We start from the raw sequence: 21,892 nt of genomic DNA, 5'->3' as shown, positions 1-21,892 counted from the left end.
CACCTCCTGCTTGCCTACCCCACGGGGTGCAGTAGAGACCAGTAGCTTGTGTCCTGTGGCTGCAGCGATGAGTCTCCACAGGACCTGCTACATTTTATGTTTTTCTGCAAATTTTATGAGGTTCCAAGGAAGTCTTTTTTAGTTCCTATTTTAAAGGAGCTGAATTTTGCTAAGGCGCGTCCAGCCCTCCTGTATCTAAGGAAGATTGTATTCTCTTCGTTGTTATCTGAAATCAGTGGTGAAGTCTAGGGCTTGTCTTGATTAAAAAGTGTTGAGTGTTTTGGTCTTATGATTACCATTTTTACGTTTGAGTCACTTTTATAAATTAGGACTCTTCTATTGAGGGAATTAATTTAAAGGGGAAAATTGTTGATTTATGAATTGTAATTTAATGTCACCAAGCAATCGGATATATGGTGTAACGTTTTTACAATGTTTAATGGTGCTGACCTTATACAACGTTATAATACCTTATGGTTGTGTCACTCTGTTTTATGGTTATCATGCTACAGTAGACCATGGGTCTATTGATCATCAATTGTGCTGCTATTCTGAATATTTAATTATTTTTATGTTCTGTCAACTTTTATGGTTTTATATTTCAAAAACCGAACAAAGTTTATATTGATTGATTGACATGCTCTTTTACTGATAAAACTATATAGTGTACAATGTTTTGAATAGTTTCTGCAAATGTCATTTGAACGTAACCAAGTAAAGTGGTGTGTGATTTGTTTTACTCCTATTTAAATCTTTGTTTTCATCACATTTCTGAATTACAAAAGAAAATGTGTTTGCGCAATTCCGTATATATTTTGGAATATTTTTACTATTCATTTACAAGCTATTTAAATGTTGTGTGTTAAGAAAAAACTGACATCTGAAAATACCTTCTCGTGAGCCTACCACACCCACAATGTGTATTTAATTACTTAATAATGCTCTGCTGCACTATTTGTTCTTGTGTTGTCTTGAAAACATCGGAATAAACAAATATTTTAAAAAAAACAAATAAAACTGACATCCCATAGCCTTTTGTTTCAAAATGATTGTAGGGCAGCTCATTGATAAAAACCTCTAACTGTATTAGGAGAAAGCAAAGTAAACACCACTTCCAGGATAAGATAAACAGCAATTAGTAAAAAGACACACTGACATTTGACCTCTGTCTTTGAACAGACAGCAAATGTGTGAAGATAAAAGCAAGATTCTAAGGCATCTTATTTGCTCAATCACTTTCTGAATGAAAAGATCGCCTGCTCCTTTCCAGCTCAAGTTCATTCGCCAGAACGGACCAGTGGGTTCCAAAATAGCTCAACCTAATAAAATCTGACTCTCCACAGCAAGTGGGCGGGTAGAGTTTTCAAGGCCTGCCTACTTTTTTGTTCCAAGGCAGTGGTTTGTACTTTTCTGGTATAAACTCCTGCTAGTCGTAATCTTGATTGATAAGTAGGCATCAAAGGCCATTAGAGTGGAGTACAGTGGCTAGTAAAGGTGGTTGTGTGTATATAGTTAAGCAAACTAGTTTAAAAAGGTTTGAAGCTCAGACTGTCTTATGCCATCCGCAAAGGCTTTTGCAAAGTTAAGCATTGTGCCTGCAATGCCAGGCTATTTAGTGTGTCCCATGCTGGAGTCCTCAAAGTACTCTACACATTAATATTATATAGTCCAATAAAAAAAAACTATGCTAAAGCACCATCAAAGAATACGTCATTTAATAATAGCCTCGCGCACCATGCCCATTTCAAATATAAATTAAAAATCTGTTCAGTCTATGAAAGAGAAAACAAGACGTAATGACTCCTGTACAAGCTTGTTGTTGGTAGAACAAGTTAATACGTTTATCCACTGGAAAACGTTAGGATCTTTAAAAACTCAGTTCCTCCATAAAGTGGAAATATAAACGAGTAGTATGTATAGAAGGTAGGAACGTTTTCAAAAGGTGTGTGCGGCAACCAAACTGCCTGAGAAAGTTGCTGAATGTGAAATGTTGTATGTCTTTTACTTCTTAAAGCCAACTGGCGATATCAAGATCGCAGGCCCGAGATGTGTAGTTTTGAAGCCAAGTATTATGTATGTTTTAAATAAATTACTTTATAGGCCCAGTAATAAATTTAAAAACTGAAACATAGCCTCCAAACCCAGCCAATTGAAAGTGCAAAGAATGTGTTACAAGAGATGCCCCTCAACCTCCGAAAGCAGGAGTTTGTTTTTGTAAAACAAACAAACATTGGCAATGCCAATCGGTCTCGCCATATTTGTTTTTTTGAATTTGTTGTCAATTCAAAATATTCAAAGTAATGTTATAGTATGCGATGCAAAAGTAATATGTAATAAAAAGTGACCGTGCTCGTTTGTTGAATATTTTTTTTTTATTTTCGCTGCAAACGTTGGTACTGTGTTTTATATTGTAAAGCATAAAAACATTAATATAATATATACAGCTATTTTTTGTTTTGCAGATAAAAATGCTAAAGAGCTATGGTTATATAATACGTAAACATACTTTAAAAAACAACTATTCAACTAAAAGCAATATGTACGTATGCAGATATTGCAACATAGAGCCTAGCCTTTCACAACCATGCGAAAATTTGTACAACATTCAATGCCGGGGCTAACATGAAAACTAAAAAAAAAAAAATTGCATTACTACCGTAAAAACAAACAAAACATTAAATCCTCCTTTGCAATAACATTACTTCTTACCATACCGCTAAAAGCGGACTATTTGTGAACAGGACACTTCCTCACGCACCCATGTACTATTCCTGTTTAGCTGCTCAGCAACCATCTTGCAACTAAAAGTTACATTTAAATAGGCTGCTATTGCAGCATAGAGCATGGGCTTCCACACCCAGCCCTGCAGAAAGAATAATTATTTGGATACCAAAACAATATAGGCGGTCGATTTGGAAAGTTTTACCTTCGCCACATAGTATCACTGTTTTATGACTTGGTAATAATTATGCAGCTAAAGGCTACATTTAGTAATCTTGTTGTTGCAACATGAAGCGAAGCCTTTAACTAGTGAAAGGCTTTGCTTCCTGCTGCAATAACAGAATATATAAATTTAGGTTTTAGTTGCATTATTGTTGCTGAGCAGTTACACAGGGATAGTATTTGGCGAAGTCAAATGTTCCTACATTGGTTTATTATTTTTTTTGTATGGAAAGATGTAATCTAAAAATTATTACAGAGGAGCATTTCAAGTTACCACTTAAACTGTCTAACTTGTGGTTGGTGAAATGTGTTCTAAAGTGCATGCTTTCGCGGTCGTAATGTGTTAGTTTTTTTTTTGTTTTTATGTAAGCCCCGGCAATCAATGTTGTACAAATTAAGGGCTGCCAGCCCTTAATTTGTAAACATTAAATGGCGGGGCTCACATAACCCCACCTCCCCCCCCAAAAAAACGTTACGCGCGCGAAAGCAAGGCAAACTTTATATCCTCCTCTGTAATAAATTCTTTTCAATCTATTAACACATAAGTACAAACTTATATTGTGCCATAGCAAAAACAATAAAAGCAAGACGATTTAAAACATTTCGCAAGGGGGGGGTGATGGACGGAGCATCTGAACCAATCAAACACTCCCACCCAGTCAACAGATCTGGGTTTAATCCATCACCGTTCTTTAGCCCACTCTGCCACCCCAGTTCAGACATGACCATATGCAAATCAGTCTGACCCTGTGCCTCATGGGAACAGTCCAGCCCGAACTTGTGAGAAGTTGGCCTGGTATATGATGTTCACTATTCTAGTGAGCACCTTACACCAGTCCAAACAACCCTTATGGTGACGGTTGTAAAGTCAACCTTATAGACCAGCTATCCTAGTGGTAACATGGACAAAGCAGTCGTAGGCTAAAACTTCAGAGAGCCTGTGAAGCCATCTGTTTTACCATATATAATCCCTTGAATACCAAATGAAAGGACGCCACACAAGGTATATATCAAATATATATGTATTTATTACTAACACAACCCCTCTGCACTCTTTATGAGGTCAGAGTTTGAGATACAGCACAAGTTACTCAATAAGCATACTATAAGTTGCACAAATACAAATCTGCCCTAGGGGCCTCACGAACCATATACTAAAGAAGTGGTATAAGAACCACTTCAGGAAAGGTGATAGGCCTAGGAAATCGCTGGGGCTACACTGAACAACCAAGGGATTGGAAGTAGGAGGCCCTCGGGAAGCGTGTGCAGTGTCTAAACACACGCGCGAGTTACCATAGAGTGTCAATGGGAACGTAAAAGTTACAAAGTAGTAGATTTTGGACACTTCCGGGTGGACTATGGGAAAACCCTGTTAAACTAGGACACTTGGATAGTTAATACCCACGGGAGCACCGGAGTACTCGAGTTACCTCACCCAGGGAAGCCGGGTGCATAGGTGTTCTTTCGTGTCGGATTTCGTCGCTGAATCCTATGGAGAGCTGCAAGAAAGTGCTGCAGGCGACCAGGAGGAAATTGTCCGGGTGGATCCAAGGGTGGATCGGAGTCGAGAAGAACCTGAAAGCAGAGGGGACAGAGTGTGGGTCACTAGCCAGTGACCAGGAAGGAACCAGGCGATGTCGAGATGTGATCAGGTGAAGAAGTGAAGCTTGTCTCTGCAGCCACGTGGACCAGTAGGCGTCGACGACGACCAGGCGCCGGATACGAGCTGTCCCACAAAAGATCTAGGTGACTGCGGTGTGGGTATCTGGATTGGACCCAACAAGCCTTGGTAACCACAACCCACGCAGGAATTGAAGATGGGCTTCTGTTCAGACCAGCAATGTCTGGAGCGCTTCTCCTTTACAGGGAAGCTGGAGCAAGACTGGAGCAACCAGGCAAGCGAAGTAAATTCAGCAGGTCTGGGAGAGGATCACTCTCCTCCTCCTGTCCCTCATCTGTAGCTGTGAGCAAGCCCATATCTGCCCTGTCAACATATGCCTTCAGTCTGTTGACATGAAGCACCCTGTGGGGGCTCCTGGGAGTTCTTAGGTCAACCAGGTAGGTTACCTCTCCCTTTTTCTCAACAATAGTGTGGGGTCCAGACCATTTGTCTTGGAGTGCTGCTGGGGCGACTGGCTCCAACACCCACACTTTCTGCCCTGGCTGGTAAACAGTCAGCACAGCCTTTTGGTCATGCCAGACTTTTTGAAGTTCCTGGCTAGCCTCAAGGTTTTTAGAAGCCTTTTTCATATACTCAGCTATCCTGGAGCGGAGACCAAGTACATAATCCACTATGTCTTGTTTAGGCTTTTTGAGAGGTAACTCCCATCCTTCCTTCACCAGACACAGGGGTCCCCTTACAGGGTGCCCAAAGAGAAGTTCTATAGGGTTGTAGCCAACCCCCTTCTATGGGACCCCTCTGTAAGCGAATAAAAGGCAGGGCAACACGATATCCCATCTTCGCCTAAGCTTATCAGGGAGTCCCTTGATCATGCCCTTTAAGGTCTTTTTGAATCTCTCAACTAGACCATTGCACTGTGGATGGTAGGGTGTGGTGAACTTGTAGTTCACTCCACACTCTTTCCACATAGCAGTCAAATATCCAGACATAAAGTTTGCACCTCTATCTGAGACGACCTCTTTCGGAAAGCCCACTCTTGAGAAAACTCCCAGGAGGGCTTTGCCACAACAGGTGCTGTTGTGGTCCTTAAGGGAATTGCTTCTTGGTATCTGGTGGCATGATCCACTACCACCAGAATAAACCTGTGCCCAGATGCTGTTTGGGGATCCATTGGTCCAACAATGTCTATCCCAACTCTCTCAAAGGAAATCCCCACCACAGGTAGTGGTATTAGGGGGACCTTTGTGGTGCCACCTGATTTGCCACTGGCTTGGCAGGTGACACAGGAGTGACAAAACTCCTTGGTATCTTCTGACATGTGTGGCCAGTGAAAGTGAGGGACAAGACTGTCCCAAGTCTTGTTCTGGCCAAGATGTCCTTCTAGGGGAATATCATGGGCTAAGGTAAGAAGGAAGCCCCTGAATGCCAAAGGTATGACCAACCTCCTGGAAGCACCAGGCTTGGGGTCTCTAGCCTCTGAATAAAGGAGCCCTTCATCCCAATACACTCTGTGGTCACCTGTAGCATTCCCAGCAGCCTCAGCAGCAGCTTGCTGTCTGAGGGGTTCAAGGGAGGAGCAGTTCAGACGCGCCTGCCTCAGATCTGCCCTTGAACGTCCCCCTGTCCCAAGAAACTCAACCTGATCAGGCTCAAGCTCTTCTAGGACAGTTCCTTCTTGGGTCTCACTATCAGCTTCCTCAGAAGGCTGATCCTCATTCTGAGGCAGGGGGGAAGGCACTGCCTCAACCCTACTGCTCTTTCTCTTGGTAGGCAACTGGTCCATAGTTTCAGGATCCAGTGCCTGTTCAGTTTGGCACTTTTTGGCCTGTGACCTGGTCACAGCAAGGACATGTGCTGATATGCCCAGCATCTCTGCATTAGTCATATACTCCACTTCAGACCAGACTGAAGATTCTAGATCATTGTCCAACAGACATTCTACAGGGAGGTCTGAACTAACAACCACTCTTTTGAGGCCAGTTACCCCTCCCCAGGAGAAATTAACAATTGCCACACTATGGGTGGTAGTGACATTGCCAGCATTGGTCACTAGGTAATTATCACCTAGTATGATCTGTTCAGGGTCCACAAAGTTAGGTGTCACCATGGTGACACTGGCACATGTGTCCCTGTAGACCTGAGCCACTTTGTTATTGATTAAAGGTGTTTGCCTGTTCTTGCCCAAGTTATTGGGACTCACAGTGGAGGACATAGCCATGTCCCCATCACAGACAAGAACCGCTTGAGTTGGTATTCTGACTAGGCCAGAATCCATCTCAGTACCCAGGGTTAACCCTACTAAAGCCTTGGGCTGAGAACCACCACTGTTAACCGTACTAGGGGGTGCAGGTGCCTTAGGGGCAACAGTGGTTGGGGCTGTCCCCGTTTTGGTGCAATCACTGGTCCAGTGAGTATTACTTTTACAAAAATTGCACCAGGGTTTCTTTGGACCTTCTTTCTTCTTGGATTTCTTGGAACCCCCCTCATTAGAAGCTTTTTGGGGACCTGGTGAAGTCTTCTGGTCTTTTGCTTTCTGATCCCCACCCTTTTGGTCTTGCTTCTTCTGATCACCACCTTGGATCTGGACCTTCTGCTTCACCCTGGTTCTGACCCATTTGTCCGCCTTCTTTCCCAATTCTTGGGGAGAGGTCCGATCACAGTCAATCAGGTGCTGATGCAATAACTGGGTCTGACCATTATTAAGTATTTGTTCTCTCATGATCAAATTATACAATCCTGTATAGTCCTTAACTTTACTGTCCAGTAACCAGCCTTCCAGAGCCTTAGTGGCACAATCTACAAAGTCAGTCCAGTCCTGAGTCTGTGTCTTCTGGGTGTCTCTGAACAGCAACCTATACTGCTCAGTGGTTAAGCCAAACCCATCAATTGGAGCACTCCTCAGGACATTGTAGTTGTCGGCATCCTCAACACTAACTGTGAGGAGCTTGTCTCTACCTTTTTCTGAAAAGGAAAACCATAAGATTGGTGCCCACTGACTTTGGGGTACCTGCTGTACTTTGCAAGCCCTCTCCAAAGCAGTTATCCACTTGTGGATGTCATCCCCACTCTGGTAAGGAGGGACAATCTTACTTGGGTTTCTATGGTCATTTGACCTTTCCCTACCTCAATAAGCATACTATAAGTTGCACAAATACAATTCTGCCCTAGGGGCCTCACGAACCATATACTAAAGAAGTGGTATAAGAACCACTTCAGGAAAGGTGAGTAGGCCTAGGAAATGGCTGGGGCTACACTGAACAACCAAGGGATTGGAAGTAGGAGGCCCTCGGGAAGCGTGTGCAGTATATATATATACATGTGCAAGTTCGGCCAGAATACCACCCATTACCGCACTCCTTTTTCTGATTCTGATTCATTAATTCACGGCAATTACAATTGCCGTACGGAGTTTGCGGTGTACGTCCTTACTTGCACCTGCGGCCTGCGCTATGTAGGCATCACTGGCGCACAGGTGCATGTTCGAATATTGCAGCACCTTCGTGCTATAGTTAATCACGATGCGGCATATCCGGTAGCACGCCACTTCAACAGCAGGCACAACAGGAATCTGTCATGCCTTAAATATTTCGTCATTGATGCTGTTGCTCCGTTGAGACGGGGTGGTGATCGTGAAAAACTATTACGCCGTTTAGAAACGCAGTACATCATCAAACTCGACAGCAAACAACCCAATGGTTTGAATGCGACAGAGGACATGCACAATTTTCTGTAAGTGCATCAAATTCTTTGTATATATTCTGCACAAACTATATGTCTTTTCAGCAAACTGAAGTTCCCATAATAGATCTTTCCAATATGACACACTACATAATTTTTGTAATATGTACATACACATTTTTCTTGTAAGCAAATACCTTTTTTAGGTAAGGCTATAGTCCCGTCTCTTAACTTAGAGCTGGCTGTCCAGGTTTCTGAGCAGGGCAGTCTTTTAACTATATTTGGAAATGGTTTTTTCTTTTGTGGTGATTTTCTTTGTCACTGTAAAATTGTTATAGCACTTTTTTCTCACAAACATAATTGTCTTGTAAATAGTTCTGCAACAATATTTTGAATAATATGAATGCATCATTGTATGTATATATATATATATATATATATATCTTTTAAATATAATGACAGAGGACTAAAACTCGAGAATGTGTTTTTACACTTAGGTGCCACCCTTCGGATGACACCTACACATATAGGTACTTTAAAAATCGGTTCTTTCACAGATAAGCAGTGCCTGTACAATTAGCAATTAAGTTTGATATGACTATGATTTGCATCTGTTCAATATTTTTTATGCTTGTCTTTGGATTTATGGTTCAGATTGGGTGTTACGGTAATAGGAGATATGCTATGCATTTATGCATATGATGAATATTGTTATTTTGTTTTGTACAACAACAATAATGCATTTAAGCAGTTATTTTACTATTCACAAGAATGTTTGTCATTTATCTGCAAACAGTAACCAATCTGAAGTACCAGCAATAATTATTCAAGCATGCAGCATAAAGCAATGTGTGTTCTCTTTGGATGCAACCATTGTATATAGTCACTGTAAATAGATGCACTATGCCTTTAAATTTCTTGCTATCTGGTATCAGACACAACCATATGATTCACGTGTGGGAGGTGTGGCCCAATGGGCGGGCTTTCACCAAGCAGATAAAAGAACTTTCCAAGTTTTGAAATGTGGTGTGTGAACAAGAGTACGTCAGTACTCGAAACGTTACATTTTGGAAGGCACTTAAAATAAACAACATCTTGCCTGGACTACGTGGGGTCTGTCTCTTCTCTCGCCGCTGCTGTTACTGCTGCATGTGGAGGTTTGAAGGATTCTTAAAATATATATATATATATATATATATATATATATATATATATATTCACTCACTCACTCACTCACTCTTCCGGGTGGACTACGGGAAAACCCTGTTAAACTAGGACACTTGGATAGTTAATACTCACGGGAGCACCGGAGTACTCGAGTTACCTCACCCAGGGAAGCCGGGTGCATAGGTGTTCTTTCGTGTCGGGTTTCGTCGCTGAATCCTATGGAGAGCTGCAAGAAAGTGCTGCAGGTGACCAGGAGGAAATTGTCCGGGTGGATCGGAGTCGAGAAGAACCTGAAAGCAGAGGGGACAGAGTCTGGGTCACTAGCCAGTGACCAGGAAGGAATCAGGCGATGTCGAGATGCGATCAGGTGAGTCTGCAGCCACGTGGACCAGGAGGCGACGACGACCAGGCGCTGGATACGAGCTGTCCCACGAAGGATCTAGGTGACTGCGGTGTCGGTATCCGGATTGGACCCAACAAGCCTTGGTAATAGCAACCCACTCAGGAAATGAAGATGGGCTTCTGTTCAGACCAGCAAGGTCTGGGGCGCTTCTCCTCCACAGGGAAGCTGGAGCAAGACTGGAGCAACCAGGAAACGTTGTAAATTCAAAGGTTCATCTTCGTAGGGCTCACTAGCCAACGGGCTAGCAACCGGGAAGACGCGCTGAGCTGAAATGCAGGCGCAGGCCCCACGCGGCATTCGTGGAGTGTGGAGGGCTGAGCTTCGGTGCAAATGCTGCTCGGGTCTGGGGCTTCTCAAACCCCAATGCACAACTTCGAGGGTACCTCAGGAGCTGCACAGGTAGCAAAAAGCAGCTAGTCCAGGATGTCCGATCCCACGTCTCTCGTGTCTGCCACGGGACTCAGCTTTTCTGTGGATGTGGGTCGGAGTCGGGGAAGTCTGGGAATCCAGTTCCTGCGTCGCTAAGTCTTCAGGTTCCAACGGGAGCGTCGACAAAGCAAACCGGCCAGTTACTGTTGGTGCCTGTTTGCACAGGGTGGTCACTCCTTGACCACAAGGGAGATGTCTTCAGTCTTCCAGTCGATGTGGAACGTCGCTGGTCCAAGAGTTCGTGTCGGAGTTTCTTTCCAGGATAAATCTAAAGTCTCTAGACTCGGCTCCTATCTTTATACTAAACTAAGGTGCTGGATTACCTGCTAGGTCCCTCCTATGGGTGGAACCTGGGAAGGGGATGGTTACACCCCTTCCCCTTTGTCCAGTTTCGCGCCAGAGCTGGGGCCCAGCGACTGGCTTGAACTGGGCTATGCATGGAGCACCTTGTGTGCCCCAGGCAGTGTCTCATTTCTCAGCCCTCCCTGCCCCAATACACTAAAAGTCTGTCTGGGGAGGTGCTAGCACCTCCCAAGGCAGGAAACCTATTGTCCAGGCCTCCCCTGCCGGAGTTTCGTCCAGAGGCAGGAGGTCAGACTCGTGTCTGTGGCAGCATTTTGTGATGCTGAGGCTCTGTTTAACTTTAACCGGGTAAAGCAGTAACTACATGTCTTCTCCCTCTAGAAGGGTGGAATGCTACCCCTGCCGCCAGAACTGGCGGGGGGGGGGCTAGCATTCCAAAGTGTTTGACACCTTACACGACATGTTTTGATCTAGCCAAACCAAAATTAGCATTAACCGTGAGGATTATAATGCACTTGAGAGTATATGGTATGGCTATATCATAGAACAGCTATAAGGAAATGGTTCAGCTCATGCAGACCGGCTCAGCTCATGCTAGAGCACCATCTCACATAACATCAAGCACTCTGCCTTCAGGATTGTCAAAGCCTGCCATAGGAGTGTCTTATAGGTACATATGTGTCTCTGTATAAGGGTAGATATTGGTATACTATATCTAATCAAGGGGTGATTACATGACCTTGCCCAAGCTGAGTGATCAGCCTGAGTTGTCAGTTTGAATGGCCAGCCAGGGGTGGCATAATTCATGCTGCAGCCCCTGGTAGGCCTTGGATGCACCTATGCCCGAGGTACCTGTGGTACACTATACAGGGGCTCACAAAGGTGACCCAATTAGGTATGTACCTAAAGTACATGGTATCAATTTAGAGAGAGAACAGCTGGGCTGTGGGTCTGATCAGGCCCACAGCCACACTAAAGTCGAAAAACCAGTAAATCACAACAAAAAATGGGGGTGACCAGAGGAAGCAGACCCTACTCTCCTACAGAACTGCCAAGCCATGCCTTGTCTGGACCGGAAACAAGCTTCCTAGGACCGGTTTCTGGCATTTCAGCCGTCTAAAGCCAGGCTTGCTTGAATCCAGTGGCAAAGTGAGCAAGGGACTCACGTCTGAGCATACCCTGCCAACTTATGGCGAACAAAGCGGTACAAAAGGGGGTGGTGATGGACGGAGCATCTGAACCAATCAAACACTCACACCCAGTCAACAGATCTGGGTTTAATCCATCACCGTTCTTTAGCCCACTCTGCCACCCCAGTTCAGACATGGCCATATGCAAATCAGTCTGACCCTGTGCCTCATGGGAACAGTCCAGCCCGAACTGCCAACCCCCTTTTGTACTGCTTAAAACATTTCACTACACCACGTGCTATCCTTATTTAGCTGCTCTGCAACAATTATGCAACTGAAGGCTACATTGAGATAAGCCGCTATTGTAACATGGAGCATAGCTTTTTACACCCAGCCCTTTATTTGTATAACATTAAATGCCAGGGCTAACATGAAAAACAAATGCCACATACTGTCAAGCAGCTAAAATCTACATTAGGATTTTTGTGTCATATAATTCTGTATCGGGTTGTGGGTTTATAGGGGAATAGGGTGGAAAGTAATTTAATTATAATTAATTAAATATGCTATTTTATTTAGAAATAATTGTTAATTAATTATTAATTGGTAATTAATTAAAATATAATTGGTGATTTATTGTAATTGATTAATTGATAATTGTGTTACTTTTATTAAAATATTTTCTGTGGGTTTATAGGGGAACAGCTTTGAAAGTAATTTAATAGTAAGTAATTACATTTTTTAAATATTTTATTTTGTCTAAATTAAATATTTTTACATTGTAAATTAATTTATGGTTAATTGGTAAATAAATAGTATTAGTAGGTTCTTTTTATTATTAATTCTTATTTTAAATTTTTATTAATTAATATATTTTATAGAATTGTAAAATATGTTAATTAATTTGTAATTGGTATTAATATTAATGTTATTTATATTTATATATGAAGTATTTACTTTCCCTACTATTGCACTCACTGGAGTGGGAATAGTAATTTTTACCCTCTCACTATCCAACGCTTTCCCTACTGTTGCACTCTCGAGTGGGAATAGTAATTTTTATCCCTACACTATCCAACACTTTCCCTACTGTTGCACTCTCTGGAGTGGGAATAGTAATTTTTACCCTCCCACTATTCAATGGTTTTCCTACTGTTGCACTGTCTGGAGTGAGAATAGTAATTTTTACCCTCCCACTATCCAACACTTTCTCTACTGTTGCACTCTCTGGAGTGGGAATAGTAATTTTTACCCCTACGCTATCCAACGTTTTCCCTACTGTTGCGCTCTGTGGAGTTGAAATAGTAATTTTTACCTCTACGCTATCCAATGTTTTCCCTACTGTTGCACTTACTGGAGTGGTTGTATTACATTTAACCCTCTCGCTATCCTACGGTAAAAATATTGTATATGTTTTGTTAATAATATGTGTATATATATATATATATATATATATATATATATATATTACATTTTTCATTTTTTTATTTTAAAGTTACATTAATTATTTATTAATTTAACATTTATTCAATTATTTTAAGTATGTTTAAATTAATTATATTTATCATTATATTAGTTTTAAATGAATTTTAAGACCTTTAAAAAAAATCGATATTTTGACAGTCTATATTTTTTTACAATCTATATTTTGGAGTCGATATTTTTGTATTTACCGGTTTGTAGATAGGCAGTCGATATTCTGGCATTCTATATTTTTACCTCGATATTTTGGTAGGTCAATTTTGTCTGCCGATATTCTGTCAGTGATCCGTTTATCACTAGGGCAAGGCAACATCTGTTGTTTTCGCTTTTAGTTTACTGTTGAAAAAAGGCAAAGTAAGCTTTAACTCCTCCTTTGCACTAAATTATTTAAATGTATTTTGCACAAGAATCAAACATTTCTTCATACTATTCCCCAAAAAACAAAAGCGGCCTATTTGTGAGCATTTAATTTCACCACGTACTAGCCCTGTTTAGCTGCTCTGCAACAATCATGCAACTAAAAGCTACATTTAAATATGCAGTTACGATTTAAAACAATAAATGCCAAACCGTAAATCAGGCCCTACAATACAAACACACATTAGAAACGCAGAAAGACACTAACATTTAGGTACGCCTTTTGTAAAAAGATTTTCTTTCAGGTTGCAAAAGGTAAAGCAAACAAACATAATAATCCTTATTTGTAGTACATCATTTACAACCAACATACAGCACAGTAAATAACACATCTAACACACCGTATTACAAGGTATTGTATTGTAATACAAAAACGGAGTCCATAACATGACATATTTCACTCTACACTAACAACACTACATATTATAGGGGGGGGGGGGAACAGCACACTCGGAGACGCAATGTTTTAAAAGCAAGTTAAATACCCAAAACAAGACTTCGTATTATTATTACACAAATACTAATTATAAAGAACAATATTTGAAACACCTCACACAAACAAGAACGCAAGAAAATAGTTTAGAAACAGAAGTACACTGTTGTGGTTATTGACACTGTCTCTTTAATAGAACTTCACCAGCTTTGCTTTCTTGATGTCATTATAAGAATGTTATGTTTTCTTCTCAAGAAGCAGTTACTGTAGCCTGCTATTCTACTGTTGATGGTTGTACCATTAAAGCTCTCTCTACAACTGAACCTGTTTATGAGCATTTATCACTGGCGACGAGGGTCAAGGCTTGATTGGGGACAAGCACCTACAACCATCAACTCCCCTACCTTTGGAATTTTGAATCGGACTTGGATTTTCCTAATTTTCGTTTTCTGGCTATTGGATTACACTGGATGCTCTGGACACTACATTTATTTGGACTTGGTCTCTGGATCATCTTTCTACCTACTTATGTTATCGCTTTTATCTCATTGGATTACATACTCCAGGACTTTATACATCAATTTGGGCTGATCGCTATGGAAAATATGGAAACTAAACTACTTAAGGAAGCTTCACTATACTAATTGAATTGTATGCTGAAATTGCTGAATTTGGTCCCAACGAGGAGCACACATTATCTTGAAAATCAGGTACTTTTGCCTTGTTTCCCTGACTCACCGTTGCCCCTTGTTGCTGTTTGAATTTACTTCGCGCTCCTAACTGCGCGAGTGCCACCATCTCCTCGTTCCATTTCATCACCCTGGCTGCCTAAGACGAACGTCTGCCAAGCGTGTGCCTCAGCGCGAGTGCCAACCTTCTTCTCGTTTCACTGCCTGGCTGGTGCTCCGACTTCTGTCGCCTGACGCCTCACGTCTGACTCCTTACGTGTGATGTCATCACGCGGCAGCCATTTTAAAGTCCCCTAGCAACCACGCCGATGCGCACGGCAGCGCACATTGTTTACCATAACCACGGATTTGACTTCCTAGCAACCACGCCGGTGCGCACGGCAGCGCACATTCTTTACCGCAATTACAGATTTCGTTACGCCGATGCACACGGCTGTGCATATTAATCATTGCATTCTAGCTACCACGCTGATGTACACAGCAGAACCCTTCGCCTAACAAAAAACTTCGTTTTCCACGCTGATGCGCACAGCAGCATTTCTAGCTACCACGCTGATGTGCACAGCAGAACCCTTCGCCTAACAAAAAACTTCGTTTTTCACGCTGATGCGCACAGCAGCACTATATATCATATCAATCTTTCTCCTTGCTCTTTTCTCCTGGTTAATGTACACTACAGCATACTATGCTTGGTTTGGACAGCTTATTCTCTTCATAGGTATTGTATTCACTTGTTTATATATATTTTCACTGTTATTGCATTACATTTTGCTGTAACATATATATATATATATATATATATATATATATATATATATATATATATATTTCTTTCTTTTCATAATTATGGCTACTACTTCTAGCATGTCGCAGCCACCTTCATTTCTTTCAGAAGAAGGTGAACCTATTCTTCCTTGGAAGAGATGGAGGAATTTGTTTGATTCTTACTTAGTGGCCATTGGAGGAGAGAAGTTTTCAGCTTTCAGAAAACAAGCCATTTTATTGCACAATTTAGGTGTTGAAGGTAGGCACACATATGATAGTATGGACACTATACCCATAGGTGGGGCGGATGGTGAACCTGCCGACATTTTCGAAATGTCTATGACTATGTTAGAACAGTATTTTGGCCCTAGGATTAATGTTGTTTTAGAGCGACATAGATTTTTTACTCGAGTTCAAGGCGCTCGTGAGCGTGTGGGAACCTATGTTGCTGCTCTAAAAACTCTTTCACGCACATATGATTTTGGTGATCTCTCGGAATCTCTTGTCAGAGATCAACTCGTTCGATGCACGAACAGTTCTAGAGTACAAGAAAAGCTATTGTCAAGAAATCCCACACTAAAAGATGCGCTAGATATTGTAGAAGGTATGGAAAACACTTCTACATGGGTCAAAGAAATAAGAAAAAATAAAGAGGATGAGAGTCAAACTGTTAGTGATCACAAGAAGAAAGTTCCTGACTCTGTGCATATGTTAGCAGAAGAAGAAATCTCTGAATGTCAGGAGGTTGCCAAAGTTAGTGCTGGACCCAAGGGAAATCTTTTCAAAAGAATCCATCCCTACAGAAAAGTTTTTCTGAGACACGTCCTTCTTCTTCTAGGGAATCCATTAACTCCAGAGAACAGGATTCTCGTCAGCAACGTTCTTTCCTTAACCAAAAAATGCGTTGTTTTAGGTGTGGAAGTTCCTTTCATACGTCCAGTTTTCCGCAATGTTTTGCTAAAGACAGTATTTGTAACAATTGTGGTATCAAAGGGCACTATGCACGTGTATGCAGGTCTGGTAAAAAGAGAGAAAACAACGAACAGAATTCTGATATTGTACGAACAGTCATTGTTTCTAGTGTTAGTGAAGGCATGGTTGATGTTGAACATATATATATGCCATTTTGTGATACTGCTATTGACAAATTCGTATTCAAACTCATGGCTGACTCAGGTTCCCCATTTACCTTAATTGGGAACAAAATTTGGGATGAGGAAGTGGGGTTAGGGAATGTTAAACTTTTACCGTCTGATATCTCTCCTTTGAGTTACAACAAATCAAGAATAGAAGTTTTGGGTTACACAGTGGCCAACATTTCTTTCAGAGGAAGATGCATTTCTGGTAAAGTATATGTTGCTGTCAGGGGTGATAATCTTCTGGGTTGGAGACATCAGCATGATTTAGGAATTATTCTTGATCCAGGAGCAAAAGACCCAAAGAATCAAGTCATGCTAAAAGAAGAATTTCTTGCTGCACACTTGCATATGACCACTCCTCCTCAAATAGATTATATCTCTAGTTCTGAAATGTATTTTGCTGATTACCCAAAAGTCTTTACAGAAACTCTAGGATGTTTAAAAGGTTTTGAGCATAGAATTATTCTCAAGAAGTCTGCCAAACCATGTGTGCACAAAGTGAGGAGAGTACCCAACATGATGCTTGAGCCACTTAAAGGTGAGATTGAGAAATTATTGAAATTGAATGTGATTGAAGAAATAGAATCTTCGGAATGGTTGAGTCCTGTGGTTTTAGCGCCAAAGGATGGGGGAAAGTCAATTAGGATGTGTGTGGATTTACGTGGATTGAATGAGTGGATCTGGGTGGATAGGCAACCATTACCCAACATAACTGAAAGCATTAGTACTTTGAAGGGTGCGAAATTTTTTTAGTGTACTTGATCTCTCTTCGGCTTACCACCAAGTTGTTTTGCATAAGGATAGTAGACATCTTACGTCCTTTGTCACACCATTAGGAGCTTACCGATTTTTACGAATGCCTTTCGGTTTAGCTTCGGCTGCTGCATGTTTTCAGAGAGTAATGAAGATGGTTCTGGGACACCTTTCAAATGTCATGTTCTTTCAGGACGATATCTTGTTGTATGGTATTAATGAGAATGAACATGACAGAGTACTAAGATCTGTTTTAAGCAAGTTGGAAGAAAGTGGACTTACTATTAAAAAGGAAAAGTGTCGCATTGGTTTAAAATCAGTCACGTATTTGGGACATGTCATTTCTGGAACTGGAATTCAGCCTAAACTGGAGTTAGCTGAGAGCATAGTTGGGGCACCGACTCCAGTGGACAAAGATCAAGTCAAGTCGTTTTTGGGGATGGCAGAATTTTATTCGAAGTTTGTTAAAGGTTTTGCCACCCTTGTTGAACCTATCAGATCTCTCTTAAAGAAGGGTGTACATTTTTCTTGGTCTGCAGAATGTGAGAAGGCATTTGAGTTGGTGAAAGGAGAGATTGGTAAGATGCCTACTTTGGGTCATTTCGACTCGAAACTTAAAACCATCCTCACGACTGACGCTAGTCTTAAAGGGCTGGGTGCTATACTTTCACAAGTAGTGAATGGTGAAGAGGTTGTTGTTGCTTTCGCTTCAAGGGCCTTGAGAGAGGCAGAGTTTAATTACTCTTGTATTGAGAGAGAAGCGCTAGCAGTGTACTGGTCAGTTCTCCACTTTAAATTTTATTTGTGGGGAATCCCATTTCTTGTAAGGTCTGATCATCGTCCATTAGTGCAAATCTTTTCATGTCATCAAAGTGATCATATGACGCCTAGGTTGAAAAGATGGAGTGAAGGATTGCAAGAATTTAACTTTAAAGTACAGTACATTCCTGGATCAAATAATAAACCGGCAGATTGTCTTTCTCGTCTCCCTATTGTAAGGGATTGTATCTCTGAAGATGTTTGTGTGAATTGGATTATGGAGTCCAGTATTTCAAAGGAGGAATGGTCACAGAGCATGGCTAATGACGCTGGTTTTCAACTACTCAAAGATGTAATTAGAGATGGTTGGCCTAATCATAATGTTCTTGAAGAAGTTTTGAAGCCTTTGTGGCCAGTGAGAGATGATTTAACTTTTATTCAGGATAATTTGATGAGAGGTGACAGAGTGGTGCCTCCAACTGAATTGAGAGAGAGAATCATAAACATAGCTCATGAAGGACATTTGGGCAGGAATCTCACAAAAGCTCGTATAAGGGAAAGATACTGGTGGCCTGGTATGGACAACATGGTGGAAGCTGTTGTCAAGAATTGTCATTTGTGTGCTGTCAATGACAAATCACGCACCACTAATCAATCTCCTTTGTCACCAGTTGAAGTGCCTGTGGCTGTATGGACCAAATTGGGCCTGGACATTGCAGGTCCGTTTGAGCTTATGCCTGCACATGAAAGGTTTGTTGTGTTACTAGTTGATTTTACTTCTAAATGGGTCGTTTCCAAATGCATGGGCGTGGTAAATTCTAGAGCTGTGATTGAGTTTTTGAAGGAGATATTTGGATCAGAGGGCATTCCTAAAATACTACTCACTGACAATGGAGTACAGTTCACCTCCAGAGAGATGGATGATTTCTTGAAAGACCTAGGCATCATCCATCAGAAGACAGCTCTCTATTCTCCACAAGCTAATGGCCTCACAGAAAGAATGAATAGAGTAGTGAAGAGTTGTGCACAGAGAGCTTTGGAATCCAAAGTCTCTTTTAACAGTGTTTTAAGGGAGACGTGGTGGGCACACCGCACAACTCCCAATGCTGTCATGCAAAGATCACCTTTCGAGGCCTTGAGAGGTAGATTGGCTTATTCCAAACTCAATCCTACCTGGCTCCCTGAAAAAGGTAGTGATGACAGTATTGAAAGAGAAGTGAGAAGGAGAGGAGCGTTGAGAAATTATCAGCAGAAATATAAACAACGCTACGACACTAAAATGCATGTAAAATTTAGGAAGTGGAATATTGGTGATTGTGTTCTAGTGAAAAAATCCAAGTGTGGTCTTAAAGGTACTTCAAACTTCACTGGTCCTTTCACCATTATATCCATCAAGAAGAATGTTGTCACCTTAGACAATGGTTGTACTTGGAATATGTCTAAATTAGCCAAGTGCGATGCTGCTAAGTTCCAATCCACTAGCAGTCCCAATTCTTCTTGCACTCCTAGTGTTACCTCCTCTCCCTGTTTCCAAAGAACTGTTTCTGGGAGAACTTCACATTTTCCTCAGAAATTTGATGATTTTGTAATGTATTAAAATTCAATGATTCTGAAATGCTTTAGGTATAGTTTTAGGTTTATCCTTTCTTTTTATATTATTGGTGAGGGGATGTGTTGTGGTTATTGACACTGTCTCTTTAATAGAACTTCACCAGCTTTGCTTTCTTGATGTCATTATAAGAATGTTATGTTTTCTTCTCAAGAAGCAGTTACTGTAGCCTGCTATTCTACTGTTGATGGTTGTACCATTAAAGCTCTCTCTACAACTGAACCTGTTTATGAGCTTTTATCATACACCTATTAAACCATTACCCACAATACATAAAGTAATGCTTTTGAAAACAAAGCCAACAAAAGCCATTAATAAAAAAATAAGACGAAAAGCAATGCTGTCCAAAACAAAGCAAACCAAATGCATTGAAAAACTTAGACGAAAATCAATACCTTAAAAAATTAAGCAAACCAAATCCATGGAAAAAGTCGGAGGCAAACAAAATGCATAAAAAAAAAAAAAGAAGTAATACGGAATGCAACACCTTCGGAAACGAAGGAAACCAAAGCCAGGAAAAAAAGTCTGAGGAAACCATCTTATATTTCGAACAACAAAGTAATGCAGGTAAAGGGGGCCAATATTTATAGGCGTGAACAACTCTCCAAAAGGAGGGACTTTAGAACACCACAAGTCAGACAGTTTAAATGGCACACGAAATAATGAATAAAAGCTACGGGGAAAAAAAGGAGGTTACAAACATTACATGGTATAGACAGCATCTCTAGACGAGACAAGTCATGCGCTGCCTAGGCGAGACCTAAAAACGAAAGACCTGATGACCTAACACAATTGCTGTGTTTGGGTCCGCCAAGCTTATCCTGGTGGTCTTGAATGGAAAACAAGCATTGCCAATGCCAAAAGAGCTCGTCTGTGCGAGAGCTACTGGCTTTTTCATTGTGTTTTAGCTATGTTGTCTAGCAGTGCAGCTAAAAGTTAGGAAAAATCGCTATGGACTTGGCCTCAAACTGGTTTCGGTCTTGTTGTACCTCATCAGTGAGATATAGCTTGGGATCTATAGCCTACGCCTCGTTGTGGATAGTAAGCACTGACTAAATTCAGTTCAAATGCAGTACAATAGAAAGTGCAGGTCCCACATCTGGACATTCTCATTTATTTTTATTTTACAGAGTTTTATATAGCGCAAACTTGATCCGACAGTTTGGGGTATCCGAGCGCTTTACATATGTTAAAATTGTTTATATAGCGCAACGTACACCGGGTAGGTTTCTTGGCGCTTGAGGGGCAGAGCACTACAGGAAGGGGTGAGTTAGTTGGAATAGGTAGACGAGAATAGCCAAGTTTTAAGCTGTTTCCTGAATTGAAGATGATTATTGATGAGTCGTATAAAAAGAGGGAGAGAGTTCCAAAATTGGGGAGCCAACGTTGAGAATCGCAGCCCGCTATGTTTGTTTCGTTTGAATCTTGGAATGCTCAAAAGATGTTGGCCGGATGACCGGAGGATGCGGGAGGGATTATATTTCCTGTTCTTATTAGATATGAACTCTGGACCGGTGTCCTGCAGAGCTTTGTGTACGATGCAGCCTAATTTGAATGCGCTGCGTTGGCTTACAGGGAGCCAGTTGAGTTGTTGCAGCAGGGGTTTGACATGATGGCGGGAGGGAAGTAGAAAAATAAGCCTATTCGCGTGATTCTGTATCAATTGCTGGCATTGCACTTGGTCGGCTGGGATACCGGCGTAAAGTGAGTTTGCGTTATCAAGTCTGGAAATGATTAATGCCTGGACCACCAAGATGGATGCTTCCTTTGAGAGAAATCTTTTTATCTTCTTTATTTCCCTACCATAAAGAAGCAAACGGAAACCACTGAGTTGATTTGTGGATACATAGATAAGTCCTTACTTATCGTTATCCCCAAGCTCTTCGCCGTTGCTGCAGGGACAGGCCGAGATCCCAGGGAGGTGGCCCAGAAATTTGAGTTCCAGGGGTTGGTGTTGCCGCCTGTCAGGATCAGCTCAGTTTTGTTTGGGTTTAATTTGAGCTGGTTCAAGTTCATCCAGTTGATGATGTAGGTCATAGTATCTTGCAAGTTGGTTTCTGATGAACTGGTGGGATGAAGGTTGAAGATTAATTGCAGGCAGTCTGCATAATTAAACACCAAAACATTCATCTCCCTCAGAGCAGTGATCAGAGGTTGCGTGTAAAGATTGAA

The 21,892-nt window shown here is 41.4% G+C and overlaps 1 protein-coding gene across 1 annotated transcript in view; it reads left to right on the top strand.

Moving 5' to 3' along the window:
• Positions 1–21,892, top strand: part of LOC144818774 (uncharacterized) — a 476,510-nt gene that overhangs the window by 32,174 nt on the left and 422,444 nt on the right. The gene's annotated exons all lie outside the window — the stretch shown is intronic.

This window comes from Lissotriton helveticus, chromosome 2_1 (genome assembly GCF_964261635.1).
Source record: "Lissotriton helveticus chromosome 2_1, aLisHel1.1, whole genome shotgun sequence".
Taxonomy (NCBI): Eukaryota; Metazoa; Chordata; class Amphibia; order Caudata; family Salamandridae; genus Lissotriton; species Lissotriton helveticus.
This window is presented reverse-complemented; position numbering and strand designations above follow the sequence as displayed.